Below are 11,954 nucleotides of genomic sequence, written 5' to 3'. Positions count from 1 at the left end.
ATTGGTTATTTCTTCATGTATAATGATCAACTCGATGCTCCCTAGCCCCCAACAGCCTATTTTTTCGTAACATTTTAATCAGAGTGACGGGAGAGCAGCATTTCAGAAAACGTGCTTATCTCGGCGAGAAAAAGCGATTTCAGCAATAAAATTTAAAACGCGTGTAAAACATAAACCAAACGATGAAATTGGTTATTTCTTCATGTATAATGATCAACTCGATGCTCCCTAGCCCCCAACAGCCTATTTTTTCATAACATTTTAATCAGAGTGACGGGAGAGCAGCATTTCAGAAAACGTGCTTATCTCGGCGAGAAAAAGCGATTTCGGCAATAAAATTTAAAACGCGTGTAAAACATAAACCAAACGATGAAATTGGTTATTTCTTCATGTATAATGATCAACTCGATACTCCCTAGCCCCCAACAGCCTATTTTTTCATAACATTTTAATCAGAGAATCGAATATATAATGCTTGAAATATTAAAAAAAACTCTTCAAAACTAAAAAAAAAAATCAAATGTTTTACTGTTTCAATAAATAATAAACATAACAAATGACAAACAAGAATAAATCAATTGGACTTCACTTGTATGTGAATATGTAATGCTTGAAATTTTATAAATAACTTTTAGAAACTCTGAAGAAATAACAGAAATTTAAAAAACCATAAATGTTTCACTGAATTAATAATTTGATGTGATAATGTTTTTTCCCCCGACTGAATCAAACTATTTTTATTAAAGTTTAAGTGTAGCATGATTGTAGATGTGAGTCAGACTGGGGGTACATATGATATACAAAAGATAATGTCAACATAATTTAAGGCAAAGAGATATAGAAAGGCCGACAATTGTGCAACGCAATACGGTTAAAAACGTCTAAGTTTAAAGCAGTGTTAAAAATAGCCAAAAAAATAAATCAACAACAAATAAATAAACAAATAAATAAATGAGAACAGAAAACAGACTGTATGCTACGAGGCTTCGCAGAGGGACAGTTTCCGACAGTTAAAGGGCAAGGTGTTCTTTGTCTGCATGACTGCATGCATGCAGAACCACAGGCAGGATCCAAGACTCTTGGGCCAAGAGCATACTAGAAAAACATGAAGGAGGTGTTGAGGAGAAGCGGTAAAATTGAAGAGTGCTTCCTGACAATTTTCCTTGTTGGCTACTCACAGAAGAATCAGGAGAAGTCATGTGTGTTTGGGAGTTTGTGTTCCATGATGCAGGGCTCCCTTGTACAAGTCTTCTTGAAATGCTTGGCTCTCGCTGTACATAATATCATAATCAATTCATTTTTGAAAGTCACATTACAATGAAGTCATACTTCCAGCACATGTACAACGAGTATCTTTGTACTATAGAGTGAATGACATGAAAACATTCACATACCTGTATCCTATTTTCGGGCACAACCATTTTGTTTTGGCTTTACAAATGTAAGAGTTTGGAATTAGGCTTACTTACGTTTTGCTTTCAGTCAATAGAAAGTTAAGAAGAACATTGGGCGCATGAATCTTCGTAAAATGTCATTCATTTCTCCGGCGAGATAGGTCGGTTCTCATCAAGGTTGATTCCCAGGGTGGCCGAGCTCCTGTCTAGACAAAAGGAGCGTGTGGAGCCACAGGCAACGTGAAAAAATAAAAAAACAAACATTGAGGTGGAGATGACATGAGGTGGAAAAGATATTCAAATTTAAAGAGGCTCTTTCATGACAATCGTCTTATTGGCTACTCACGAAAGAATGAGAAGTCCGCTTCTCGCCACTTTGGTTTGGGAGTCATTGGTCCATTATGAATGTTTTGGCATGCTCAAGGTCTTTGTGGAGAAAAAAAGGACAATCCCAAAAAATTGAATAAAAATGTACGATTCTGCAGAGGGCTTACACAACCTTGCCTATGAATTACAATACATTCAAATGTAATACTTTCCTTTTCTACACTTACATTACAATAAAGTAATTTGTCATGACTACCTCTGGCCTCGATTCTGGGACGAGCTGCTTTTTGGGAATGGCGACAAAAATGATTCGCGGATAAGTCAACGCAATAAGGACTGATGTTTGTGCGAAGAGCTGGACTTGTGCACCTGATGGCACACTGGCCTTGATTCTGGAATGAGCTGCTTTCGCCAGATAAAGGAAACTGTTAAAATACAGAAGAGTGAAATGGCAGCATTTACTGTCTTTTGAAAGAAAGATAAAACATGTGTCATGATGAGAAACTTACCTAGTCTGTTTTCTGTTCTCGCCTCATGATTATGATGTAGAACAATTATAATAAATAAATAAACAAATAAATAAATAAATAAATTGGTGTGAAAAACAATTAAAAAATAAATAACGTTTAAAAGGCCTTCCTATAACTCATCTTTAAAATGTGATGGTAAAATCAATTTGGGGCACTTTTTGTTGCAATAAATTCACTTCCGGTTTGATTTGGGTCACTTCCGGTTTTATTTTCATTACAATCGTTTGAGAATCAAAAAGGCCCTGGTTCATTTTCTCTGTGAAGCATCGCCACGAGCTAGCATTAGCGAAACGGACAATAGCAACTACCTTGATTGCAGCTCGGCTCCGTAGTTCAATAGGCGTAAAGAGGTTTAACATAAGAGGCTGTTGCTGTGTCGAATTATTTTTTTTATATTCAACTTTGATTCTTTCAATAATCGTAATAAAATGTTAAGTCTTTATTTCATCGAAATTTTGACGGTGGCGCACGGAGACAGGATATGGCGTCATATTGTAGTTTTTTTTCCCCTCGCGTTTGCGTGGATAACACAATTATTTCGAACTTAATGGTTTTAATTATTCTTAAGCATACCGTAAAATAAATACATTTTGATGTTTTCTTGACAAGCGGTTGTGTTTCACAGTGCCTTATGTGGAAAAATCAATGTATATTTTGGGGTTGATTGTTGCGTTGGAAAGTTACGTCACCACGCCAAGTCTCGCGTGAGTTATATCCGCTTATCGCGATTGTTGCAGCCCGCGCGCAGTGCTAAGTCACAGACGGCGGATATCGAATGAGACTGTAGCTGTGATTTTGCGCGCATTTGCCAAAAAGTGAGTATAAATATTTAAGTGTTAATCCTCTTTACGGTTGTGCTGTTTGTGTAATCCAAGATTGTCTCGTGTGTGCGCCGTTTGGTTGGTAGCTTCGGCGATGCTTCACAAAAGAAGTCACTTTCATTACAATCGTTTGAGAATCAAAAAAGCCCTGGTTCATTTTCTCTGTGAAGCATCGCCACGAGCTAGCATTAGCGAAACGGCCAATAGCAACTACTTTGGTTGCAGCTCGGTTCAGTAGGCGTAAAGAGGTTTTACATAAGAGGCGGTTGCTGTGTTGGATTTATTTTTTATATTCAACTCTGATTCTTTCAATAATCGTAATAAAATGGTCATCACAGGAACTTGAAATACAATCGCTTTATAATGATGACAACATAAAATTGACCAACTGAATCGTGCCTCACCTTGGAAATTGAGTTGTGTCCTGCAGTGGAATAAAACAGAAAGGAAAAAAAAATATCATTTGTTTCATATGGCGTCATATTTCCGTGCGCCACCGTCAAAATTTCGATTAATACTTTGTTAAGTCATGTCAGTTTTGCCGAGTCTGTTTTTGAGTTCCTCAAATAAACCCTGGTCCAAGCTGCACTTGGTCGCCCTGCTCCATTCCTCCTTCATCAATCCTGACAGAATGATCCGACCATCACAGCGACCAGCGCTTGGACCTCACTTCACCATCGGCTCCTATCAGCGACACCCGACCCAGTTCCAGCGCCGCAAGACACACGGCCGCCCCCCCCCCCCCGCCCCCCCCGACACAGTTCCGACGGCGCAGATGCTACGGCCGCCACCAGTTCCGGCGGCGCGGATCCAGCGGCCGTCACCCAGTCGGTTTTCATCGGCGCAAGACGCACGGCCGCCCCCCGACACTTCCGACGGCGCGGATGCTGCGGCCGCCACCAGTTTCGGCGGCGTGGATCCAGCGGCCGTCACCCAGTCGGCCTTCGGCGGCGTGCGACGTGCAGTCCCATCCCGACAAACCTGGCTAGTCGCCAGGTGGCTCCCATGGAACTATATTGTAGCGTTGATTGGCGTACGGACTTCCAGAGTTGCCGCCGATTGCGGTTCATGTCCCCGAGTTTGCCGCTGATTGCGGTTCAGGTTCCCAGTGTGTGCCGCGAGTGTGGCCCTGGCTCCCTGAACGCCGCCAGTTGCGGTTCATGTCCCCGAGTTTGCCGCTGATTGCGGTTAATGTCCCCGAGTTTGCCGCTGATTGCGGTTCAGGTTCCCAGTGTGTGCCGCAAGTGTGGCCCTGGCTCCCTGAACGCCCTCGATTGCGGTTCATGTCCCCGAGTTTGCCGCTGATTGCGGTTCAGGTTCCCAGTGTGTGCCGCGAGTGTGGCCCTGGCTCCCTGAACGCCGCCGGTTGCAGTTCATGTCCCCGGGTAGCTGCCGATTGCGGTTCTGACTGGCCGTTTGCTACGTGGGGGTTTTGGGTTTTTTTTTTGGGACGTCGGGGGCCGTCCCCTTGGAGGGGGATACTGTCACGCCTCGTCCCCTCCATGTGTCTGTTATGGTTTTGCCCGTGTGCTCGCCCCTCCCCTCCTGTGTGCCCCTGATTGGTTTGATTGTGCTCACCTGCCTCTTGTTACCATGTCATGTATATAAGTCCTGTCTGCCCCTCATGCCCCGTCGGATCATTGTCTTTTTGTCTTTCTGTCTTTTTGTTGCTGTTGTCTTTTTGTCTTCACATCTTCTGTCTCACGTCCCTGTCGGTCAGTCATCTTGTTGGTTTTGGTTCGGAAGTCATGTTACTTTGTTAAGTCATGTCAGTTTTGCCGAGTCTGTTTTTGAGTTCCTCAAATAAACCCTGGTCCAAGCTGCACTTGGTCGCCCTGCTCCATTCCTCCTTCATCAATCCTGACAGTTTTGCCTCTGTTGAACGAGATGGGCTTTGTCCAGAAAAGAACAGAAAAACACGCGGTCATCAAATACTGTAAGTACTCTGAACAAAAGAATCCCGAGGAGTATTACTGCGCCTTGCTCAAGCTGTACCTGCCTCACCGTGCCGATTGCCAGCTAAAATCTGAGCGCTTTCCCACGTTTCAGTTGTTTCATGATCACGCCTGTGAACACTTTAACCAGAGTGACGGGAGAGCAGCATTTCAGAAAACGTGCTTATCTCGGCGAGAAAAAGCGATTTTGGCAATATAATTTAAAACGCGTGTAAAACATAAACCAAACGATGAAATTGGTTATTTCTTCATGTATAATGATCAACTCGATACTCCCTAGCCCCCAACAGCCTATTTTTTCGTATCATTTTAATCAGAGTGACGGGAGAGCAGCATTTCAGAAAACGTGCTTATCTCGGCGAGAAAAAGCGATTTCAGCACTAAAATTTAAAACGCGTGTAAAACATAAACCAAACGATGAAATTGGTTATTTCTTCATGTATAATGATCAACTCGATGCTCCCTAGCCCCCAACAGCCTATTTTTTCGTAACATTTTAATCAGAGTGACGGGAGAGCAGCATTTCAGAAAACGTGCTTATCTCGGCGAGAAAAAGCGATTTCGGCAATAAAATTTAAAACGCGTGTAAAACATAAACCAAACGATGAAATTGGTTATTTCTTCATGTATAATGATCAACTCGATGCTCCCTAGCCCCCAACAGCCTATTTTTTCGTAACATTTTAATCAGAGTGACGGGAGAGCAGCATTTCAGAAAACGTGCTTATCTCGGCGAGAAAAAGCGATTTCAGCAATAAAATTTAAAACGCGTGTAAAACATAAACCAAACGATGAAATTGGTTATTTCTTCATGTATAATGATCAACTCGATGCTCCCTAGCCCCCAACAGCCTATTTTTTCATAACATTTTAATCAGAGTGACGGGAGAGCAGCATTTCAGAAAACGTGCTTATCTCGGCGAGAAAAAGCGATTTCGGCAATAAAATTTAAAACGCGTGTAAAACATAAACCAAACGATGAAATTGGTTATTTCTTCATGTATAATGATCAACTCGATACTCCCTAGCCCCCAACAGCCTATTTTTTCATAACATTTTAATCAGAGTGACGGGAGAGCAGCATTTCAGAAAACGTGCTTATCTCGGCGAGAAAAAGCGATTTCGGCAATAAAATTTAAAACGCGTGTAAAACATAAACCAAACGATGAAATTGGTTATTTCTTCATGTATAATGATCAACTCGATACTCCCTAGCCCCCAACAGCCTATTCGTTGGAAAGCTCGTCTGTCAAATCACCCAGATAGTCTCCCAGAGGGAGAACGCTTTCACCGGGCAAAGCTGTATAGATAATACTGTCCGTATCAGTGTACAAAACCCGGTTCTGTAGCATTTCCAAATAGCCATACATTTTCAAACGAGCGTACGCCGTTGTAAAACACGCCGCAGCCACATTCGTAGTTTTCGTCAATGGTTTCTCAGTGTTTGTTCGGAAACAATACTGCACCATCGTTTTTTGTTGAGAAAGTGGATAAATGTCACGTCATACAGACCTGAAAAAAGCAGCTCGAGAAAATCCTTAGTTTTTGTCACAATCTTTGTGCTTGGCATGTTCTCACGCTGCGCCAACTTACCCCAGAGATTGTTCAGACATAGTTTTGAAACTTGCCTTTTTCCAGGATTCACTCTAATTTTGGAAGGATCTAGTTGAATATTTTGATGCGTCTTATAATCCTCGATATACTGGTTTCTATCAGCCTGATTGATGACATGTGCGGGGTACCCTGAAGATTCCTGTTTACCTTTCAAAAAAGTCCTCATATAGTCGGTAAAAATGGTGTCACTCTTTCGACTGTAATGCCATACCTCGGAAATATTCACAACGCTGTAACCGAGGTCGAGAGCCTTGGCGAATTCAGGGGTTGTCCAGACACCCGTTAATGACCTTTGCTCATCAGTGTGCGCACACGCTGTATTTTGATTGTTGGCATCGCCACAGGTGCGACATAATGTGAATAGCAGTTTACCTTTAGGTGATTTGTAGGGCAAAACAGGAAAATATAACCCCCTCGGTGGGTTAACTGTAGCGCTGATGAAGCCGAAATACATCCTGGGGTCCTTGAAGTCATTGTGGAAGATTTCAGGATGATCAATGGGGTAGAGACAGGTGCTATTGATAAATGGATACAGCGACGTGACATCAACATAAAGCACACGTTCGTTAGGTTTTGGGGTATATCTTAAAACAAACGCGTTTGTCCGCCCCCCGAACAAACCTTGTCTAGGCTTTAGCGGTGATGGGAATTTAGCTTTTTTGATGAATTCCCCCGTCGCCGCGTCTAACTTTTTCATTCGCAACCATTCGTGCTCCCACATAATTACAAGTTGCAAATTCGGTTTAAGACGTAGTTCTCGAATTTTCTTTTGGGTGGCATCGAACCTTTCCTGAAAGGGGCGTTTTGTCGTCGGACATATTTTAGCAAGATCGAAGCATTCTGAACAACCGTGGTGATAGCATCCAAAATATTCATACACTATACGCACACCTCCATCCTCTCTATAACCGTCTACAAAGAAGTTGTCTATTTTGACTTCCCCGCCGTTTAAAGCGTGTCTGATGTGAACATTTTGACTGTGCATGACCCACAGCAAATATTGGATAGCGTCTTGCGAGAAAGCTTTATATTGGCTCGTGTAGTTGTCTGCAGGTGTAATGGCTAGTGTTTGAGGCTTCAGGAATCTTGTGCGGAACACAATCATGCAGGCTGAGGCGATTGTCACAGCGTTGAACGGGTCACAACCTGTAGCTTCGAAAAACTCCCCCCTGAATGTCTCACCACCCTGGAATAACAAGTTCACGTCATTCTTACAGTAGGCTACAGCCTGCTGGGCAAAATCAAACGTCCCCATACTGTTTTTGTCATACCATTCGTAGAACTTTGCACGCTCTGAGGGGGCCAGGCGTTCAACATCGTAATACGAAGGCTCGGGATAAGACCCTACATAATTCAGATGAGCCAGCGAGCTGAATTTGTGTGGAAAGTACCCCTTTGATTTGTCTTCAAACCCTAGGGCCTTTGGGATCGCACTTAGCGCCATGGTCAGAAATGAGAGCGAGTCTATGTATCGCGATTTCAAATCAACATCCACAAAAGAGAGAACCTTACTCCCTTGCATTATAATGTCAAATTTGACGCCCAGATCGATCATTCTGTTGAGTAAAATGTAGGAATCAAAACCTCTAGCATTATGTGCTACAAAAGTCGAACCTTTGAAACGAGGGTTTCTGAAAAAACTAACAAAACCGTCGACACAATCGGTACCAAACCAATGCTTCTCCATACTATTCGATTTGCAACAAACAAGAAATGGTTTGAGTGACCCGTCTTCATCTACATAGGTTTCAAAATTGTAGTATATTACATTTCTACAAGGAGGCTGTGCTTTTAGAGGTTGGATGTAACACAGATGAGGATCAAGCAATGTATCTCCCCTCAACTCGTCACCGCACACAGCACATTTTTTAGCGAGGCATTGATGCTTGACACGACTAGCACCTGGTTTCACATAATATTGCAAGCCACATTGCATGCATTTTTTATATGTGTCACAGTTAGTTTTGAGGATGTCTGACCTTCTCGCCTTGCGCGGCTCTTTATGTTTGATAAAACACTCGTCATTATAACAAGTCTTATTACAATCAGGACAGATTACACGTTTAAAGGGTAGCTGTTTACATCTCGCATCAAGACACACGTGACAGTGCCCCGGGCACCGATGCAGCTCCCAATTCTCGTGACCTTTGAAGCAGTGTCTACAGAAATATGTATGACCTACAAACCCCTCAATGGATTTAATGCCGTAGAAATGATTCTCTAGTAAAAGGATAAACAAAATATCATCGGCTGATTTGGGGTAGTGAGTCTCAAAAAAAGTCATAGGACGGCAGTCGGCTTTTCTGAACATTACAACTATCTTTCTTTTGATGGCTTTCTCGAATTTGTGTACATCAGCCAGAGTTACAGCTGTGTGACAGTTCAAACCTACACTCTCTTGTAAGAGCCGAGCCTGTTGTGTGGCCTGCTTTGTTGTTAGCGAGCTGTTTAGCAGATGTGCTAACGCTAGAGCAAAGCATAGATTGTTGTCTTTGTTAAGAGTCATGTACAAATGTCGTTTTTTTCTCTTTAATATTTCTACATTAGTGGACTGTATCAGTTTGCGGCGCATACCCCCACGCAAAGGCTTGAATATTTGTACCACTAATTCTAAACCTTCATCGAGCATAAGTTCTGTGTTAGACTGTGCTAAACGCTCTAGCATACTTTGTACATGCTCCCTCATAGAGTCTATATCAGTCATTTGCTGGTAGGTATGTGCTCTTTCGTCACCACCCCCCACAATCTCAATCTGAATTGCATCCCCCGTTTGTGCAATGTCATCTACCTCCTCCAAAACACCTTCGATGTTATTTTCGATATGCATGTAAAAAGAAGCAAAATCCCTGCTATCCGATTGCATGGGGGGATTTATACGTCTCCGCACTTCAACATTATTGAAATGGGGTCTGTTAACTACAGCCGAGCCACCTTGTTGAACACGACTTAGAGGCTGAGAGGTAGCAACAGGTTCCGAGCCTGCGGGTTGAACACGAGGCTGAGAGGTAGCGTCAGGTTGCTGAAACGCCGTATGTTGAGACGACGCTGTATCATCATCATCATCATCATCATCATCAATAACCCCAATTTGATGATCAATTATTACAGCGCAGTTGTTAGGCTGTTGACGAGTTGGTAGGCACGGCGCTATGTCGCTACCATTAATACAGGGTTCAACGCACATGTCATCAATTATTTCATCAGTCAACACAAATTGATTATCGTGAGTCGGGTCAGGCGGCTGTACATTTAACTCGTTAATAATGTCAATCAGTTGAGCCGGTATGTTAGGACTGAGACAACGTACACTCTCATACGTGTGGTTATTTAATTCAGTTATCAAGTTTAACAATTGTGAAGAAATGTGGATAGGACTTTGGCTACCAGCATTGACATTTTGATTATTAAGACCCTCTACCACACTTAGTAAATGATTAGGCACATCGGGGCTGAGGGCACTCTGCTCACCCGATACCACCGCATTTACACCCTCTAGAGCAGATAGCAGGTGTGATGTTAATTCTGATATTTGACTCCTATACGCACCATCCGATAACATTTCAATATCGTTGTTAATTGTCAAGATTTGTTGATCTAGTTCAGGGGTATCACAAAATCTCTGCCGTGTACGTGATTCATGATTTGTTTCATCGGTTTCAAAATCTATTTCACCAATGCTTGTTATGACGTCTGCCTCAGTTGGAGTGAGTTTAGGGTCAGACATTGCCTTTTTATTTTATTTTAAACTATCGATGTTTCAATTGCAGATGTCAATGTCTGTATTACTTTGAGACAAGAGCGAAGTTGCTGTCTGTAAATACATTCACCGTCACACGCATGAGACCTTGAATCTTTCAGACGCCTCTCTCTCACACGGAAGGATGGGCGGGGGTTGTGTGTGAGCCTGCTCCTCTTTCGACCCCTCCTACTCCGAGTCATCCGACGCTTCGAAGGTTGAGCAGCCTGTGCTTGGCTGTCAATAGCGCCTGAAGTATACAGAAGAAACAATGCTATAACATAAATATATGATAGAAAAAAATAATATATATATAAAACAAAATTCGACATACCTTCAATTTCTTTTAACGATTCGCGAGTTTGGTTCAACTCCTCGTACGTAATATTCGCTAGCTCTGCGTCCGTCACGTGACCCGTTGGCACGTCATCCGCTTTTTGAGCAAAGAGTCGATTCTGTCGGTCCTCAAATGCTCTTAAAACATGCGGAGCCGACTCGGCGTCAGACGATTCAATTAATGCATCCGAGACGTGTGAATCAGGCTCTTTATGGAAGTATGGAGCTATGGAGCTCTGGAACTATGGAGCTATGGAGCCCTGGAGCTATGGAGCTATGGAGCCCTGGAGCTATGGAGCTATGGAGCTCTGGTGCTATGGAGCTATGGAGCTCTGGTGCTATGGAGCTATGGAGCTCTGGTGCTATGGAGCTATGGAGCTCTGGTGCTATGGAGCTATGGAGCTCTGGTGCTATGGAGCTCTGGTGCTATGGAGCTCTGGTGCTATGGAGCTATGGAGCTCTGGTGCTATGGAGCTATGGAGCTCTGGAGGTATGGAGCTCTGGAGGTATGGAGCTCTGGAGGTATGGAGCTATGGAGCCCTGGAGCTCTGGAGGTATGGAGCTATGGTGCTATGGAGCTCTGAAGCCATGGAGCTCTGGTGCTATGGAGCTATGGAGCTCTGGTGCTATGGAGCTATGGAGGTATGGAGCTATGGAGCCCTGGAGCTCTGGAGGTATGGAGCTATGGTGCTATGGAGCTCTGAAGCCATGGAGCTCTGGTGCTATGGAGCTCTGGAGGTATGGAGCTCTGGAGGTATGGAGCTCTGGAGGTATGGAGCTATGGAGCCCTGGAGCTCTGGAGGTATGGAGCTATGGTGCTATGGAGCTCTGAAGCCATGGAGCTCTGGTGCTATGGAGCTCTGGAGGTATGGAGCTCTGGAGGTATGGAGCTCTGGAGGTATGGAGCTATGGAGCCCTGGAGCTCTGGAGGTATGGAGCTATGGTGCTATGGAGCTCTGAAGCCATGGAGCTCTGGTGCTATGGAGCTCTGGAGGTATGGAGCTCTGGAGGTATGGAGCTCTGGAGGTATGGAGCTATGGAGCCCTGGAGCTCTGGAGGTATGGAGCTATGGTGCTATGGAGCTCTGAAGCCATGGAGCTCTGGTGCTATGGAGCTCTGGAGGTATGGAGCTCTGGAGGTATGGAGCTCTGGAGGTATGGAGCTATGGAGCCCTGGAGCTCTGGAGGTATGGAGCTATGGTGCTATGGAGCTCTGAAGCCATGGAGCTCTGGTGCTATGGA

At 43.7% G+C, this 11,954-nt stretch overlaps 1 long non-coding RNA gene across 3 annotated transcripts; it reads right to left on the bottom strand.

Moving 5' to 3' along the window:
* Positions 1-461: 461 nt before the first annotated feature.
* LOC147038054 (uncharacterized) lies at positions 462-2,302 on the bottom strand. 3 transcript variants are annotated; one of them, XR_015064138.1, is made up of 6 exons: positions 2,231-2,302; positions 1,978-2,146; positions 1,741-1,820; positions 1,470-1,600; positions 1,179-1,271; positions 462-1,095 (listed from the first exon to the last, which is right to left on the bottom strand). It is a non-coding gene; the product is annotated as an uncharacterized LOC147038054 (long non-coding RNA). The 3 variants fall into 3 exon arrangements; XR_015064139.1 differs by lacking the exon at positions 2,231-2,302 and having other exon boundaries at positions 1,470-1,596; positions 1,978-2,215; XR_015064137.1 differs by lacking the exon at positions 2,231-2,302 and having other exon boundaries at positions 1,978-2,213.
* Positions 2,303-11,954: the final 9,652 nt, after the last annotated feature.

This window comes from Syngnathus leptorhynchus, unplaced genomic scaffold (genome assembly GCF_054491065.1).
Source record: "Syngnathus leptorhynchus isolate UIUO unplaced genomic scaffold, UIUO_Slep HiC_scaffold_90, whole genome shotgun sequence".
Taxonomy (NCBI): domain Eukaryota; kingdom Metazoa; phylum Chordata; class Actinopteri; order Syngnathiformes; family Syngnathidae; genus Syngnathus; species Syngnathus leptorhynchus.
The sequence above is the reverse complement of the archived record's forward strand: the minus strand, read 5'-3'. Positions and strand labels throughout refer to the sequence as shown.